The 19071-nt window shown below is 39.0% G+C and overlaps 1 protein-coding gene across 4 annotated transcripts in view; it reads left to right on the top strand.

The window, feature by feature from the left end:
• CRACD (capping protein inhibiting regulator of actin dynamics) overlaps positions 1-19071 on the top strand; it is a 125558-nt gene that overhangs the window by 16477 nt on the left and 90010 nt on the right. The window contains exon 1 of one of the 4 annotated variants that reach the window (XM_015624077.2): positions 4792-4882. The exons of the other annotated variants lie outside the window; for them this stretch is intronic. The gene's annotated coding sequence lies outside the window, so the exon portion shown is untranslated. Of the gene's footprint in view, positions 1-4791; positions 4883-19071 lie in introns of those variants that run through there. 4 annotated transcript variants of the gene reach the window in all.

Raw genomic sequence — 19071 nt, 5'->3', positions numbered from 1 at the left:
TGCCTGTGTGTGCCCATGTTTAATATACATGACATATTTGTGCTGGTAGTGCCCAGTCTGCCAGCACGGCCACTGATAGCTGTGAGGCTGGAGCTGTGTGGGGCCACACCAGGAAAACAGCAGCCCTCTCTGCTCAGTACAGGAGATAACAAGGCTTGACTCAGACAAGAATTCTGGGTTTGTAGATGAAAAGGGATCTGCTCCTTGCCAGGACTTAGAAGAAGTGATGACTTAGCTATGACAGTCCAAGCCAGATGTTAAATTTATTGTCTAAAACAAAAAAAGAGGTCCCAGTGATATGCCTGGGAGCAGAAAGTCATCTGAGCTATGCTGACCTCAAGCTGACTTTGTCTCTGTGAAGAGGAAACAAAAAAGAAACCAGCTTCCTAGAAACTATTCTCCTGTCTTGCTGAAGGATTCATGACTTGGGTAAGCAAATCTAGATTAAGGCAGAAGAACTTGGAGCATTAGCTTTGAGCCTTAAACTCAGAAGATTATCAGAATTTTTGAAAATTAATCTGTAGCCCACTTAGTTACTTCTGTGCAGAAACTGGCATCCCCTCTTCCTATCTTCATAGTAATTCTGACATATTTTCCTGCCAGTACAGTATCCTGGCATATATTAAGGGTCAGTGAGTCTTTGCATTGGATTCTTATTGGTAATAATAGTGATTTATTTATCTTTCACTCAAAGATTTCCTGGTATTGAAATACTCATTCAAACATCTCTGATTTAGCTTGATTTCCGAAAATCTCTTTCTACCCTTCAAAGGTTTGGAATGGTCCCCAGGACATCAATGGGTTAGTGACGCTGCCTCGTATAAAGAGTATGTTTACACAGATGTTATGTATCCAGCATTGCTGGACTACTGAAACACTCTCTTTTTACTTTTTAATGCCCGAGACAACCATCTAATGCATGCAATGAATAAGACAAAGGTATAAAAAGAAAATGGTGCAAGGTGACAAATGAGTCACAGAAGCTGCCCGTTGCAAATGAAGAGCTTTCAAAACTGTGGGGATAACCAGCAGACTTTGTAACTTGCATCATAAGCCACTGCTGGTTTTATATGACATTTTTTGTGCTGAAGTGATTTGCTATGCACATTACAGATTAAATGTGACACACCACAAAATTTGGAGCTCGTGTGTAACCCTGCTCCCAAGGGAAGGCTTGCTGTCAAGCAGCCCCAGCCTGCACTGCGTGCTTTCCATCCACAGCAATCATTTCAGGTCGGCTCTTTGCAAACGGAGTAAACAAAATATAATGTCAGAAAACGCTTTTGTTGTTGAAAGCAGATATTGTGCTGTGCTAGAAAACAGACTAAATCAAGCCATTCTAGGGCACGAGACTGTGCTGTATGACAAACTAGAATCTAAATAAATGTGTTCTGTCACCCCAAGGACAAAGGCACAATGCCGCTGGTATGGACTGCAGGCTTGGGTAGCAGATCAGTACAGGCATTAAAAACGTGCCATATAAAAATGATTTTTTTGTTCTTGGTGGGCAGCTAGGTTTTTCAAACCTTTTGTTTACCTGTGCTTACTAATTGTTGAGCCTTACAATTAATAATTTACAATTTACCAACATTGTCAGTTTTCTATCCAGATAAATGAGAGATGATTTTTGATGGTTTTTTTTTGTAAAATGCTACATTTCAAGTGCAGACTAATAGGCTTCTTTTCCACAAAAGAACTTTTGAAAAAGAAAGCATGTTGTCTGTCTTGCAGTGAACATGGTGCCTCAGAATTCAGAAAATGCATGCTTATGTGACAGAGAATAGGCAATGTCCTCGTGTCCACTTTGCATATCTTGTATGAAAGAGAAGTTATTTATCATGAACCAGATATGTGTTTCTGGGCCTTTTGCTGGCTTGATTTCAGCATGGTAAATGTTTATGAAGACAACTTTTCTTCCACCAGGGAAAATCCTTCTAAGTTTTTCTGTGTATCTAAAGGAGTAGGATATAAATCTTCAGCAGGTTCACAGAAACAAAGAGTTAGGTTTTCCCTGAGCATTTCAGATTTTCTAGTGATTTTTTAAACTCAGAAAGCAGAAGATATGAACCCAGTGTCTGGATACACTTTTGGTTAAATTGGGAGCCTTTTCACCAACAGTTATTTAGAACATTAAGTTCTAAACTTTAATTTTAGAGTTTTTTGGTTTCTGCATACTGTGATGTAAAAGCTAATTCTATAACTTGTATTATACCTATCAAAAGTTTTGTAGTAACTGCTAAAGAGAAGTGATGTGTGGAAGTAATGAAGGAAATGTAGAGTTACTGGAGAACATTTAAGAAAGACTTTGTGTGTGAATTTTTAATATCCTATACAGTTCAGCTCATTTCCTATATGTCTTTTTGAAAATGTCACCTTAACATGACACTACTTTTTAAAAATATGTATTTTAAGCCTGTCTCAGCTGCCAGTATTCAGCCCTTATGAAATTGTTCGTTCCTTATACATTGAAACTCTTTCAGTGATTATTTTAGCCATGAGTCTCCTGCAGCACACTCAGGAGTGGAACCTTACAGATGCAGCTGCAAGGGCTGTGCAGGAGAAAAGAACATTTTGCTGTGGTGTCTGATGGTGGGAGACGAGGAGGTTCATCTCCAGCTTTGACTGGGGAGGAGGTGCTGGAGCAGCAAAGCTCAGAGGTACCCTCCTAAGGCCCTGAAACTTTTAGAAAGCAGTGTGTGCACGGCAGCGATGGCCAAGCCCAGCTGGTTTGCTCCATGGCTGCCTGTGTGGATTTGCAGCTGATGGCAGGATAGGCTGGCAGAACATTTTCAGTTAGTGTAACAAGGATGTTCCCTCTTCTTTTCTCCAAGGTGATGAACCTCCTTCTGCTCTCTGGGTGGGGAACTTTACTGTGCTGCCACCTCTGTGCTCTCTGACCTGGAGCAGCCTGTTGTCAAGGTCTGGATGGTGGCAGAAGCTGGAAAGGTGTTTCCTGCTGCCAGGAGCACAGACAGCACAGGCGTGGGCAGGAGGAACGCTCTCTGTGTCTGAGGTACAGCAGGCATAGCTTGGTAGTAGAGAAAGGTCCTGCTTTGCACAGGGAGTGCAGGATACTCCTTCTAATGAGAAGGTAATTGGCACTGTGTGTGTTTTCTTTGTAGATGGGGAAAATCTGATATTTTTGTCATTGCTATCCAGTCTGAAAATCATGATTGAAAAATGTCAAGGCTCCAGTGGTACATTTACACTTGTGCTACAACTGATGCTCCTGTGTCAGGGCATGAGGGGGTCAGCAACAGTGGATGCCTTTAGGGGGAAAACTAGTTCATAGAAGAATATATAGGTCAGATATATTAGAATTTTGTCTTCTGAATGTTTACATTTTATAGATTCTTATGCCAGTCTGCAAATACATTTCTCTATTTATATTAAGAATTGCTTAGGGTTTGTTGTTTTAGGCAACATGTGTAAACAAGAAGTGCTCAGAGCACTGAAGCAGCTAATGTAACAAAAAGAGGTTGTAAAACAAGTACATCTGGATAAAGGAGGGGGAAAAAAATCAATGGGTGTGTTTGGGGGGTGTCCCTTTAGCTACAAATATATACTGTCTTGTATAATATAGTTCTCTTCACATGAAGCACTATTCACATTATGAATAGCCTTTTCAGAAAAAATATGGCTTCCTGGCATGAGCATCAAGAATTGCTATGGCTGTCAGCATCTGTTCTTTTATTCGCAGAACAATTTTTCCATCTAACATTAGAGGCCAAAAGGATTTTTAACTATGGTGTAGCATTACATTGTAATTTTCCTACTACAGTCAGTCTGGCAATAAAACTTCTTTCAATGAGAAAACGAAGAAAGTAAGGTTGTTTGTATGAATCCAATGCAACAAACCTCTTCCTCCACAACACTGTTAGCAGAGAAAGCACTAATTTTGTAGAATGACACACAGATTTTATGTAAATAAGGGGCAGTTCCTTCAAAACAGATGTTTAATACTTAATGAAACTATTTTCATTTATTACCCAGAAAAATTATATTTTATTCTAAATAATTGCCTGATTGTGATTGACTTTTAAAATGCAGAAGTCTATGAGCAACATTTAAAAGAAAAAGCCCTCTTTGTGTGAGCTTTTTAAACAAGTGCATACATCATTTGTGCCTTGTTTCTAGCACAGTCTCTGCCAGCAACTGTGTGAGCTTCACCAAGGAAGCATCACTGGGGTCTTTGGAAGCTATTCTGGCCAGCTCTGATCCTCTGTAAAGAGGTGGTGTCTGGTTGTAACACCCCATGCAGGAGGCAGATTTTGCAGCTGAAGCTAGCACAGCCCTGAGCAATAAGGTCCAGCATCTATTTTTACTAATTCACTAGGACGACCAACAGCAAGGAGGGGAAAAGCCTGCAGGGTGTACCCAGTGCTATTGGCTGAGGTGAGTGTCCAAATTGAGAGGCACTTTTCCTTCCTCCCCAGTGGTGGGAGGCTGGATCTGCCTCTTGTGCTCCTTGTGAGGCAGGTGAGATGCAGAGGCTGAGATGGCAGTGAGTGGATGCGCTCTATCCCAGGTAGCGCTTTTGCTGCTGCAAGGAATCTCTGCTGCTGGTTGTTGGCAGGAGCCTCTTGCCCTCCTTTTGGTCTGGTGTGGATTACACCTGCCTCCAGCTTTGTCTCCAAATCATAGATATTTCTGGTGTCTGTCGCCAAGGCATCCTAGCAACTGCGACAAAAATAAAGGTGGGTGAGTGCAAAGCTTTTGCTAGAAAGTGGAAGAATTCAGAGATGTTATAAAGCCTTGTTCACTGTAACACTCTCCATCAGCTGAAATTGCTGATATTCCAGCAAGCCACAGGCACAGAGCTGCCACTGCCCCAGCAGAGAGGAAGGATGTTGAAATAACCACCCACAACCTGATGGGAAAGGTAAATTTATATTGTTTTATTAACCAAACTGCATTTTCACAGCAGAATATTTAGTGACATTGATGGCAGTTCAAAAGACCCTAACAGTTTAAATGTTTCATTGATTTATTATTATTGATATAATTTAAACATTTTTTAGCAGAACAAGCAGATTTTCAGCCTTTCATAGCGGTTGCCTTGTGTACTTTTCCTTAGTTCCAGCTTACTGGGTGATGTGTTAAACTGACATATAATGGCATTTTAGGTAGAAGCATTGGATCAGTCTGCCTCTAACTGCTGTTGCTCTGCATATACTTTCTGTTTTAAAGAATGGTAATCCTTCATATTACACAATCATCTTTTGGAAAAATAATCCTGGTGTTATATAAGTGATAAGTAATGTGTCCTTAATGTATTATCGTGGGTGGGAACGTTTCATCACGAATACTTTTATCTGCATAACTATCAGTGAAAATGAGGGGGAATAACATAAAAATAAGAGTCACACAATGTCATTAGGAAGCCAGTGGTTCAATCAGGGTCCTTTTCCAGACCACAAGTTTCATATACATTCATATCCCCTTGCTAAATATTGCTGCATATTGCTGTGCCTCCCTTTCCATAAGCATGTTTTCATCAGAGCTCACATCTCTGCTGTGGAAGAATTTTCAATATGGTGTTCAGTAAGTTTAATTATTAAGAGGCAATATCTGCGATTAGATTGTGCCGATTTCCAAATCTGGAACTGTTCTTGAAACAACTTCTTGCTTTTTCTTGTGCTTGCAGGATGCTAGGATGTACTAACTCTGGATAACACCATCTGTGCACATAGAAGATATTTGAATGCATGATAGAACAACCTCAACAAATCCTCAAAGGAGTATTTTGGGTTTTTTTATCTTGTAAATCAAAGTGTCAGAATTATGCTCTTCCACATATTAAGGCACCAAGAATTTATAAAAGCTTGAAAACCTGCTTAAAAAAAAGAAACATGCAGTAAAAAAATTGCATCTTATTCTGTGCTAATCATTCTTCTTGACTATCCCTTGTCTTTGATTATTGCACTGTGCTCTTGCACACACAAACAGTCCCAAGTAGGAAATCCTTTATTTAAACAAATGCTGTGTTGTACTTTTGTCTTTTGGATTAGAAAAAGAAAATTATTTTCTGTTCATTAGGGAAAATTGTAAGAATTAGGAAGTCATTATCATCTCATAAAAAGTCATATCTGATTTTTCACTCTAATGTGAAATGTCTTTACTAGAGTGATGATTCCACACCAAAATAATAAATATATGCAGGATGTCATGCTATGTCATGGTGTCAGGCTGTTAGCTTCAATTAACAGCAGCAAGTGGAGAAGCAGTCATCATTTCTGTCCTCACTGAACATAGAACAGGTCTGGAAACTCTTGGGTTATATTTTTCATTGTTAGAAAATGGAGGATATGAACAAAACAACCTATTGGACCATAATAGAAAGTCCAGATTTGAAAGTTTTTGCATGCTCAACGTTAACATTGCTTTTTCTTTTTCAAATGTCTGCCTTTGGTTAAAGAACAAGGACTGAAAGGAGAGATGCAGTTCATGCAGCTGACCAAGTTGTGCAGTCAGGCTATCCAAATGTCTTCTCTAATCTAATTATGATATATTGTTGGGAGACTAATTGAAGACCCTAGGAAAGCTCATCTGCAAATCTTGCTTGGTGCCAGTCCTTGGATAGTATCATAATCCTGCTTGCAGGATCCAAGTTATGCTCTTCTCTGCTAGGTCATGTCTGGGATGCCATTCTTCCTATATTCCTCTCATTTCCCTTTCCATCCCAGAGCAGCAGGAATCCCCACCTGCTCCTGGCTCTCACTGATAGTAGAGAGGGTCCAGCTTCCATCTCCCACTAGGAAGGACCAAGACACAGCAGCTGTAACCCACAAAGTCCTTCACGAGTCTGCAAACAGAGCTCTGGGGCACAGAGATCCTTACAGCCTGCAGCTGCCAGGGTGTACTTTGGAGATTGGGGAGCTTCTGTGGATTTTAGTTGGAGTTGGTGGTTCCAACACCTGCTGACTGCCCAGTCTTGGAAATGTCTCTGTTCTGGTGATGATAAGATCTCATAGGTCTGAAGATTTCTGTAATATGTGGTCTTACAGTCTCTTTGTAGGTCAGGTGAACAGGCTCTGGCTTTAGAAATTTGGCTGTCTGAAATGCTTCATGGAAGGAAAAAGTCTTAAGATCTCAGTAGCTTGAGAACACACAGGAAAAAGCTTTCTCTGACAAGGAAAGGGAAATCCTTTGTGGACCAGAATGATTTGGTGTGGTTGCACCCACTCATGTGTCAGGCCAATAAACCTGCTCTGAACTTTTCTTTAGATCTGACATTCCACACAGATACTTTAATGAGTTTGTCTGGCTCTTTTTGAGTTTGCTTTGATCAAATTTGTATTATTTTATCAATGTCTTGCCTCCCATCTACTAGACTAGTCTTTATTTTTAATACATAGAATAGTTTATTACAGCTTGAACAGCTGCCACTTGGAGAAAGCATCTTCCTGTCAGAAGCAGCACAAGGTCTGTACATGCTTTGCCATGAGAAGGCTGTGCCTGGTGGGGGGTTCTGTCACTGAGAGAACTGACAATATCCCACACCCTGGGATCATAATGTCAGGCTAACGTGACTGTCTTTTGCTGGTGGCTGTCTGTCATACTGAATATGTGAAGGCCTCCTCTTCCTTGTCAGCCATTCAGCTACAGGAGTACAGGCCAAAGCGAAGGATCCTCTCTGCAGTTGCCCTTGGCTCTGGATGAAGTGGCCTGTCAAACCTTCATCCTTGCTGATTTTGAGCTGCAGCTGGACATTGCCAAGAGGTAGCCTACAAACTGTACCAAATACCTGCAGGTGCCCTTTCCAAACCCCTGTACTTCCAGGGCACACCGTGCTGTTCTTGTTCACAATTTCTCAGCTTGGTGCACTGCCTCGTGTTCTGGGACACTGTGTTGGGAGCAGCATGCTGAGAGTATAGCTCCTCACAAAAAGCTGTGAGGATCATCCAAACTTGTCCTACAAATTGGAACAGATTTTTTCATTTAAGTGCAAGAGGCTCAGGTGCCTCCATTGCTTCTCCTGTGGTGTGTTGACCTTGGCTGGACACTGGACATTTGGTTCCCACAAAAACTGCTCTGTAACTCCCCTCCTCATATGGACAGGGGAGAGAAAATGTAACAAAAGTCTTGTGGGTCAAGAAAAGGGCAGGGAGAGATCACTCACCAATGACTGTCATGGGCAAAACAGACCTTGACTTTGTGAAAATTAATTCAATGTATTTCCAACCAAATCTGAGTAGGATAGTGAGAAAATGAAAACTAAATGTTAAAACACCTTCCTCTCACCCCTGCATTCTTCTGGGGCTTAATTTCTCTCTTCTGAATTCTCTACCCCATTCCATCCAGGGGGGCATAGAAGGACATGGAATGGGGCCTCAGGTCAGTTCATCACTTGTTCACTCTGCCACCTGTGCATTCCTTTGTCTTCAGGAATAGGACTCTTCACTCTCCTTATCTCAAATTCCTGGTGCCCCACACTGGGTGCCTAAAAGGACTGTGGTGGGTTGACCTTGGCTGGTTGCCATGTGCCCACCAAACAGCTCCATCAAGCAACACAAGGGAAAGGAGAAAGTAAGATGGAAAAAAATCTCATGGACAGTTTAATAAAGCAAAGGCCATGTGTGGAAGCAAAGGAAAACATGAGACTTATTCCCTACTTCCCATCAGCAGGAGATGTTCAGCCACTTCCCAGGATGCAGGACTTCAGTATATGTAGTGGTTGCTCCAAAAGGCAAACTATTTTGTAAATAACAAATTCCTCCAGTGCCTTAGCTTTTACACCTAAGCAGACATCATTTGGTATAGAATGTCCCTTGAGTCAGTTGGGGTCAGCCATGTACCCCTGTGGCTGAGGAATCCAGGAGAGCATGATATGCCATGCCAGCTGAGCACTGGGAAGGCATTGCTGGGGCTAGATAGGCAGTGAGCTGACCAAAACACTAGGCAGAGAGCAATCTCCTCTTGAGAAGTACTGCTTTTGCTAGTCTGGATAGGAAATTTGTATTACTTGAACTTTGAACTTTGTATATATTGAATTTGTATTACTTGAACTTTCATAGCATCTTCTTCAAAGTTGTTGCTATCAATTCTGTTGTTTCAGTTAAGTTGTCAGGCAGTCCTGGGAGTTAAGTAATTAAATTGCATATTGTTGTTCAGGTAAACTTCAGTAAGATTTGTGTTCTTTAATGTAACTTTCTGTTTGGGAGACTTTTAGAACTGAAAGGCTGAAGTCAAAAGCCTGAGTTCTCTTCTTCTTGGGGAAGATTTCTTATGTTGGAGGATTGCATCCAAGACCTGTTGTACCTTTGAGCATCTTGTGGGGGGTTTCACTCTCCATCTGCTGTGCTCTCATTCTTTGAGGGTAAAACAGACCAATAAGGACTTGCTTTGTGAAGTTCCAAAATGTATTTGTTTTTAGGGTGTTTCTAAGACTGACATTTTAATAAAAGCCAGTGCACATCTTGAAGAATACAGCAGATAAATTTTAAGTGTCAAAAAAGACACATCTGGACATGGAATTTATTTCTGTCCAGGCTCTGTGTGAAGTGCTAATTGGGACATTAGCAGTTGAAGACAATGAGGTACCAGCTCTACTGTGCCAGATAGAATAGTTAGTAAAATTTTGACTTAGAAACAGCTATTTTTTGTCTTTCAGACACAAAAAAAAAAATGTGGAGGTTTTCTGCTTTTTAGAAAGAAAAAGTCAGGTGAAATGTGGAAAAAAATCACCCAGTTCACACTCTTTTAGAGGGCAGCCATGCAGGTAATAGATTTGGCATTAGGTACAGCTGGGAGGTGAAAATGAAAGACTGGAGTCAGCTCTACTTGCATAGAATGAAGGAGTTTTTGTCTTATATTTTCATCAGCACTGATAAAATTTATGAAAGCTTGGAACAGGTAAATGGTATCAACTCAATTAGCTAAAAAAAGATATTTTTACCTGTAATTTGTAGTAAACATGAGAATGCATCTTGTTTCTAGCCAATAAGCATGGAGCAATTATTGCATTAAAGACAGAAGGTTTATCTTTTTATGCTGCAGGTTCCTTCTCCAATTACATTTGCTTAATATAATTTAATAGACAACAATTTAGTATTTGCACATGAAAACATTTAGGATGTAGGAAGCATTTATTTAATACTTTGCCCTCCATTAAAGGCTTTTCTAAGCTTTTATATTTCTTAGGATCTCAATATGTTTTAATTTAAACCTCTTGTGGAATCCTTCCCACATCTGTTTGTCAGGATATTTTTAACGATTTTACAAGCCATTAGAAATACAACTTGCGTTGATACAAAGTTCTCCTGGCTGCCTGGCACGCAGAGGGGAAGACAGTGGTGCTCCCACTAGGTGGGGCAGCATCCTGCCATGTTTTTAAGAACTAGCACATTCATGTTTTCTTCTGTGAGAAAGGACAATTTTCCAAAAGCCCGAGGGAAGCTGTTGGAAGCCAACCCATCTGGAGCAGACTAACTTAGGAGATACCAGCTCTTATGGCTCCCCTTGGGTTATTTTCCCAGCAGTTGACACAAGAGCCTGTTCTTGGGAAGAGTTGACTTTTTCTTGCCTTGAGGTTGATGGGATCAGTGCCTGCAGAGCTGGAAGCATTGGAGCACCCCTGTGATATGGCCCAGCTGACTGCCTGCACTCCATCAGTTCTCTGCTGGAAGGGAGGTGGGGCAGCAGCCTGTGGGATGAGCAGGGAGTTTAGGACTGCCACTCAGAACAGGGTTTAAGTGGAGTGGTAGTCCAGGCTATGTGTGTTTGGGAATATTTAGTGCTGAAATGTTTAAAAAAATTTAGTCTGGAAATAGTTATAAGTGACCTTTGCTTCTGCTTGTACATGGGATTTTCCTCATGCTTCTGAAACTGCTTTTGGAACAGCAACTCTGCCTTTGACCAGGTCTGTCAGTGCCTGAATGGAAATGATGTGTCCCCTTGCTGTTGAGTTACTCTTATGTGCAGGTGCTGTTGATGCAGAGTACTGTTCTGAACTTGCATTGCACCGAGTGCCCTGGTAGGAATAATGAACCAGAACCACAGTCTGGGTTTTGAGCTATGCTAACATTACACTATCCTAAAAGTGTAATGGGTATAGAGAACACTAGGATGTGCTGCAGAAAGGTTCAGACCTATGTGGCACGCGTCATTTTTCCTCTCTGTACTTTTCTCCTTTTCTGGGTCTTTCTTTAAGACGTCTCCATTGACTGTCAACAGATGTGTCTGAAGGAGTTTGTTGCCTTTTTTCTACAGGAAATGTGGTGATTCAAGGATGCAAAGGCTTATGCAGATTATAGTGTAATTGGTTCTAAAGGTTGTCTGAACTTTGCCTTGTCACAATGCTTGCCCAGTTTCTCATCCATAAGTTGAGCTTCAATGTTCCTTCAATGTCAGATTCTTACTCTTCTAAGAGTTCCTGTTTCAAAACTGTTCATAATTCAGAGTACTCTGTCAGCACTTCTGGGAATAAATTTGTTTTTTTTCTTTAAAGCCAGTGACAATATTTTTTTCTTTTGCCTTTAAAAGCTGTAATTAAATCTTTCACTTAAAAGCCATTTATTCATGATTTTTCTAGTTTATTATCTAATGTTTTTTAATGATATATATCAGCTTATGAAGGGCATGAGAGTGACAAAAACACTGAATTATTTTTAAACAAATCCTCATTAGAAAAATACATAATAGGGATGATTCTTTATGTAGTGATGGTTCTGCATGTGGTATTAGGAAAAGGGGGAATGACTTTGAGAGTAGGCTTAGATTGGATATGAGGGAGAAATTACTGTGAGGGTGGTGAAGTGGAACAGGTTGCCCAGAGAAGCTGTGGATGCCTCATCCTTGCTCAAGGCCAGGTTGAACAAGGTTTTGAACAACTTTGTCTAAAGGAAGGTGTCCCTGCCCAGTGAAAAAAAAGGGTTTGAAGGTGACAGCATTTCAAAATTACTTAAACGCCTTCCTTTAAAATCGCTCTTGTCTCTTTAGGATCTGAACTTTTTTTGGGTGGGAGGATGATGGATTATTGACTTTCAATAAATAACTTTTAATTAATTATTATTCACTGTAAATTATTCCACAAATTACTATTAAAAGTGTAATACAAGCCCAAATGGTTAACATTTAGCATGTTAATGATTTTCAGTTATGAAAAATAGTGACCATAGATGGAAGAAAACCCAGAAAATGAGATTTGAGTTAAAAACATGAGATGGAAGGAATATTGTGCAATACTGTACCAAGAAAAAGATTAATTTAAGTATGTCCTAATTTTCCTGCTACTCTGTCATTTCAGGCTAGAATCTTTCTATTAGCATGACTGGGCCTTAACTAAAGGTCTCTCTTGCTTTAAAATTCTGGGAGCATAATATTTTTTCTGGGAATAATCATAAAATGTCTGAGCAGCTCCCCATCTCCTCTCTCCCTCAAATTGCTTATATGTGGTCTAAATAAAATTCAGGTTCCACTAAAGACACTTTTTTTAATTTTGAAGATGGGGAGAGACATTCTTTGTATTTTCCTCTGGCAGGCAATATTTAGATATCAAAGAGAGTGAAGCACTTGAGCCTTTTTAAATTATTCAGGACTGCTATATATTTTACATGAGCAGATATTCTTGTATATCTTGATTAAGCATAGAAAACTGGTCTAATACAGTATGCATTTGTAGAATTCCAGATTCTAAGAAAGGAGTGGTGTGTAATACATATATGTATACACACACACACATTTATATAGGTTAGAAATTACTATAAACTTTATTTATATGATGTAATTAATTGAGGGGGGACTGGAAACCATAAACATCAGCTAAGGTGTGTGAACAGGGCCAGGAGCTGGACTCGATGATCCCTTCCAACTCAAAATATTCTCTAATTCTGTATGACAATTCGTATGACTGTCTGCAGAGAATTATGATGTCATTCAGTGTAAAACTAGCAGAAGAAATAACTGTTGTCTATTTTAATTTTAAGAAGTTTATGGAAGTATCACTGTTTAACTCTATTTCAGCTTTTTTCCTCAAGGAAAATAGCTTGAGTGACACTTTCTGTCTCTTTCTGTCTTGTTGAGGAAAATTCACTTGGTTTTAATCTTTAGCAATGAAGCAAAAGTTACAATGAATGTTTAATCCTGGTGCATAAAAGCCTAGAATTCAAAGATATGAAATGTGATAACAGAAAACTAATATGATCAATTTATGTGTCTGTTGATGGCATAGAGAAGTTCCACATATGTACTTGCTAGGCAACAGTAGGCATATTCATTATCAGACACTTCACTGATGCACACAGACTCGTGACACTGTGGTAAATATGTTTGGAGTTTTTGACCTGTAACAGGAATAGAAATATTTATTTAAAAAAAAAGAAATAGAAAAGTACTGTAAAGAAAGGTCAGATTACTCCTCAAGACGATTTTTTTGGGGGGGAGTGTTTCTTTCTTTTTCCTTTTTAATCTTTGAGGGAAAATCAGTAGTTCTTTAGTGTATAAAGACCTGATGTTTATTTTTCTCTTTTCTGAAAAACTCCCAGATCTGTTTTTTTACAAATTGTCAATGTCAAAAAGGTATGTTTGTACAAATAAGCTCTTTCACATCATACTTCGGCAATAGATGTGGAAACCTGTGGCTAAAAGTTTTAGCCTCTCCACTTCCCCCAGAATATGGCTGAAGTATCATTATCTGCTAGGCTTACTAAAATCTGACTGTTATTACCACTCATCATGGGTACACTCTAATGTCTATCTCCAGAATAAAGCAGAATAAATAGGTGGCATCCCACTGCTATGAAAAAGAAGGGTTTCATTATGAATCATTCTCAAATCACCAAGTTAAATTTAGCGTCTTTGGATTTCATCAATGTCAGAAATTTAATCCTACTGGTAGAGTGGAAAATAGAATTGATTTGCATCTAAAAATATTCAGAGTAACCTTATTTACAAAGCAATCCAACTTGTGTAGATATACTTCTAAATGTGTGTGTGTGTGCCTGCTTATATACATCTAGAGCAGCTGCTACCTTATTTCCAGTATAAGCAGTAAAATAAATAACCTTTATATAGTTTACATATTTTGGTAATGAACCACAACTGAACAAAGAAATCACAGGTTACTGTCTTTGTCTATTTATTATGATTCCACAAAATATTTTTGTTCTAGCATGGCTGCCTTTGTCCCATCACTGTGAAACATGGGATTAAGTCTCTGGAAATGGTGCCAATGCACATAAAACCACTTCTCATTTAACCTTTTTGCTATCCACTTGCAGCATTTTCCCTGTAAATAAAGAAAAGCCAAAATTAAGTTATGTGAAACAAGTGCAGGTATTACTCCTTAGCAGAGTATTTCTTGTGAAAATATCACTGCCTTACTCTAGAATATATAATTTTCTTTCATAAACTAATCTTTTGGTGAGATGTGGTTCTCTGCCTGTGTATATTTTAAAAGAAGTATATTACCAGATGTGTGGTACAGTAGTTGTCCAGTTCAGGAAGCCTGAAATCCACACATTGCTGGCAGTCAATGAGAATCTGCATTACACCAGGAAAATATATTTCTCTGTGTTTTGTCAATACTTTGGACTTGGCAAAAAACTGAGAAATGTGTGTTCCTTTCCCTGTACCTTCAGGGGAATAATCCTTCATCTCCTGCTATCCAAACACCAGCAAGAAAACATGCTGCTTTACCACTGTTTGTTTCTGTCCACCTTGAATATTTCTTCACAAATTGATTTTATTGTTTCTGTGGAGAGAAAAAAAAAAATATATCTCACCCAACCAACACAGTTGTAGCCAGCACAAAATCTGTGCACAGTCCAGAAAAGCAAAATGTTCTCACTAGGACATGTTGGAAGAAATCCTGGCTTTATATAAATTAGTGGGCGTTGTGCCACTTACTTCAGTTGGAGCAGGCTTTTTCTCAGCATGTGCCATTTAAAGAATACTGAAAAATTCGGACCAATTTTGGTGGACCAGATGGCTGTGTTTCAACCTCTGATGGTACAAAAGTAATTCATTTAACTTTTTGGCACAAGGGCTGCATCTTTCCAAACTCAAAAATAATGTTTGGAATTAAAACTTGAACTATTATGATAAAATGAGAAAACTGAACTAATATACCAGCTTAATGATGTTAAATTGGAAATTATTGTACACTTCAGAAAAAAACAACAATTCATAGTGGCAGTCAGGTTTTCTTCCCTATTACCTTTTTATTTGCAAATGATGGAAAAATCTAATCAGGAAATAGTATTTCCAACACTCATTTAAAAAAATTAAAATAAAAATATGTGAATTGAAAATGATCACAGTTGTTTGACTACAATTGATTTAGAAAATCAAATTTGGTACTGCAAAAAATCATAAGGACTTTAGGTCAGTATTGAGGAATGCTCAGAACACACCTAAACACTCTTTAGAGCATATGACAGCTTTTAATTAGATTACCTTTTCAGCATTTACTTTTAATTTCATTGCTGAAGAAGGGCTGGTATTCTAATCTAATCTAATGTACAAGAGTTCATGATTTTAACTGTAACATGTCTAACACTTGTTTCAGATTCCTTGCCAAGTGCCAGAAATATAACCTTAGGAAATTACTGTGAAGCCGTCATTGAATTGTTCTTTCCCACAGGAAAAAAAAGAGAAGTAATTAATTTAATGCAATTCAGCTTAATTAAATTAAATATTAAAAGTTTTATTTAGTGCTGGAGCACAGAGTGACTTATAAAGGTGATTTCCAGATGTCCAGGGAAAGAGCCCCTTCCCACTTCCATAGAGATGTGCTGTGGGGTGTCAGAAGTCAGCTTCTCTTCAGAGGCTCACTTCAGTATAATACTTAAAAGAAAAATTGGATAGTTTCATCAAAAAAACTCCACAGGACTATGCAGTAGTCTTCCTATTTAGGTTAGATTTCATACCTTTGATGTTGTTTTGTTAAAATGAATGTAAACATGTACTTTCTTTGTGCAAGGACAGACTAGCTTGAAAACAATGTAAAATGTGCCCTGTGCTCTGCTCAATTTGTAAAAATCATGAACTGAGCTGATAGCGAGGTACATCACTTAACTGGGGCATGCTTAATAAGAAAATCTGCTTAATTGGGCTATCTTCCAGAGAAGCTGTTTAGGTTAAGACTGAATGGAAATGACTGCTGCTTAAGAGGAACATTTTGAACAACGACAACAGCAAAAAAATCATCTAAATGAGGGTGCATTTGTCTAGGGACATTGTATAGCAATAATTAACTGGGTATTTAATTAGATATGAAATATAGGTGTCTTTTTCTTAAATAGAAATAGACAAAGATTATGCCTTCATGTAATTCTGCCCTTACAGTTTGTGGGGTTATATAAAAGGCACCATAAACCAATCATGGCCAGCAACTAAATGAATCCTAAACATTCCCTGTTTGTTTTGTATTCCTGGTCTGGATTCATTTACTTACAAGGCTACACTCACAGATGATTTTAGACAAGTGACAATCATTGCAACTCTAAATGTGATGCTTTGATCCTTGTTATTATGCCCTAGAATGCCTCAGAGCTTTCATCCAGTTCTGCTCCAGTGGAGGCTTAGCAATTTGTTTCAGTAGCAACAAATATAAAATAATACATAGATGAGTGAACAAGTATCACTTCAAGTCTTGTCTTGGGCTTCTGTTCAGATCTGATACTTTTGATTCAAATTGGATACTTTCAATCTGCATAAATCTGTCTCCTGAGATGTATTTTCTGAATGTGTCTTATAAATGCATCTGTCTTGGTGACAGGTTTCTTTCCAGCCTCTTGGGGTACATGTTTTAAACTGTGCTGTATCTTCTGTGTTGAACATTGAGGATCTTTTGTGTGTTACAATTTTCCCAAAGCACTGATGTATCTGAGCAGCAGAATATATCTGCATCTCCTATTCGGGAATGTCATTTTGTGGGCCTCATCCTCATATTGGGACACAGGATTTTGATGTCTTATCCTTAATATTTGATTTAATTCTCATCAAATATGGTACAGACTTCCAAAAATTAGAGGAGGGGCTGCCTATACATGTTAGCTGGCATGAGAGATTTCTTTAGGCAGGCAAACAAAGTGTGAACTGTGCCACAGCTGACCTGGGAAACACAGCACAGAGGTTCAGTGAAAGAGAGACTTGGCAGTAGCACTGATGTGCTGTTGTGGTATTGCCTAGAATGTGGTCCATCTCTGCCACACTGAAGAATTATCACATGTATCCATGATTTCCTCTCAGATCTGGCTGCAAAAGTGATGAGATTAGAGACTGGATGTCTTTCCTTGAAGGAAAGATTGATTTGTTGTATGAAATTTTAGCATGCTTTTTGGCTTTAATATTTTCATTCAAATAACAAGCCCAAGATTTTCTTGCTTTATAGAAGGAAAATATTATTAAGAAGTAGTGTTAGAACCAAGTTTAGATGCTACTGCTTGTCCATATAAGTCTTACAGTGTGTTTTGGGTGCTTGCAACTGTGGCCAGGGAGAACCTGCAGCTGTTTGCCACTGACCCTACAGAAAGAAAAGAACACGTGGACTGTGTCTGTGCACAAAGTGGAAAGAAGCAGGCTGGAGGATTTGATGTCCTTTTGCTCTTCTGCTACTCAACAGCCAGATGCTTCTTGCACTTGCAGGAACCTAAGGCTCTTGAGGAAGTGGGGAGCAATGAGTGGGAGGACAGAGACTTTCATGTGTGAGTGCTTCCAGAGCTGTGGCTTTTCTAAGTCCTCCCCTTTGGAGCTGGCTCCAGGGATAGCATCATTGTGTGAAGGCAGGATAGCAACAGCTGTGGAGGGTCATGTATTTTCCATAGACTGTCTTGAGAACCACATTTTAACTTATATTTCAATGTGAGAAATTAATTGTCTTTTAAAATCATATTTAGCTGGGGTGTCTTTCTAAATGTGTCATGGTTCAAAAGGAAGTAGGAGGTTGCACTTGATAAATTATGGTCTGAGAAAAGATGGTCTGACCTTCCACTCAGAGAAAAGGGAAATGGGGGTAATATCTACTCCTTAGCAACTCCTACTAAAATTTGCTCAGTATTCAAATTTCGCCTACTTCCAAAAAATTAAGGAAGATGAAGAGTACATAGGATGACAGGTCAGCTTTGTAACAACAGCTGACATCATAATTTATTTGCTTGTGTTTCAACTGGTATTCCTATTTCCAATTATTTTCTAACCATAAGAAATGTTAAAATCTACTTCACTCTGGATGTGTGAAATGCCCTGTTTTGTTTGCTCCTGAGCAGTACTTTCAAGTGAACTGGAGACAGCAACCCCCAAAACAGAGTAGCTGATATTCTTAAATGAAGTGTAGGGACCTCAGTGGCATCGAAGGACTGAGCTCTATGAAGGGAGGATGCAAAAAATGGTTTGTGCTGATCAATAAATTTCTAGAAAGAAAAGTTTTAGTCAAAGCTTATTGCGCCCAGTACTAGTCAGTAAAATTAGGGTCTGGTTTTATCTGGATGATCTGAAATCTTTAAATGTTTCTAAATGTTTCTGTCGAGTTTTTATTTTTTAGGCCAGTGTAGCTGTCAGAGAGTTGTGTTTTCCTGCTCCAAATGTATGTGGGAGTATGGGAATATGTAATGCAATTAATTACCCAGAGTGGATGACATTTCTTTTCTTTACAGGGCTGAAATAGAAGTCAATTATCACTTTAAAATAGCTTGCCTTTCTAGCCTTCAAACAAATAGAGAAGAATATAGAATTTGCATGTGATGACTGTACCCTGTGAAATTCTTTCCCCTGCATACATTTGCTCTCTTTTATGTTATTACAGCAAATAGCAGAGTGTTATAGGGAATGATATAGTGGCTTGATACAGAGCCCCAGGAGATGGGAAGAGCCTGCTTTTGCTTGAGCCAGTTCTGCAGGAGTTAAGAATCCAATTGCTTAGCCTGGATGGCAATGGAGGAACAGAAAAACTGTCTGAATAAATTACTTTGAGGCTCAAAATAAGAGTCAGAACAAGACTAAGCCTTAAATATCCTACACTGAAGCGAGTACCTGCAGAACATGAATTGTTTTAGTGTTAAGCAGTAAATGGTAAAATAATAGAGAGAGAGAGGTCAGCTGCAAAAGGATTTCTCTTCCAGCTCAGAAAGG

This window comes from Parus major, chromosome 4 (genome assembly GCF_001522545.3).
Source record: "Parus major isolate Abel chromosome 4, Parus_major1.1, whole genome shotgun sequence".
Lineage (NCBI taxonomy): Eukaryota > Metazoa > Chordata > Aves > Passeriformes > Paridae > Parus > Parus major.
Note: the sequence above shows the minus strand (reverse complement) of the source record. Positions and strands in the feature narration are given on the sequence as shown.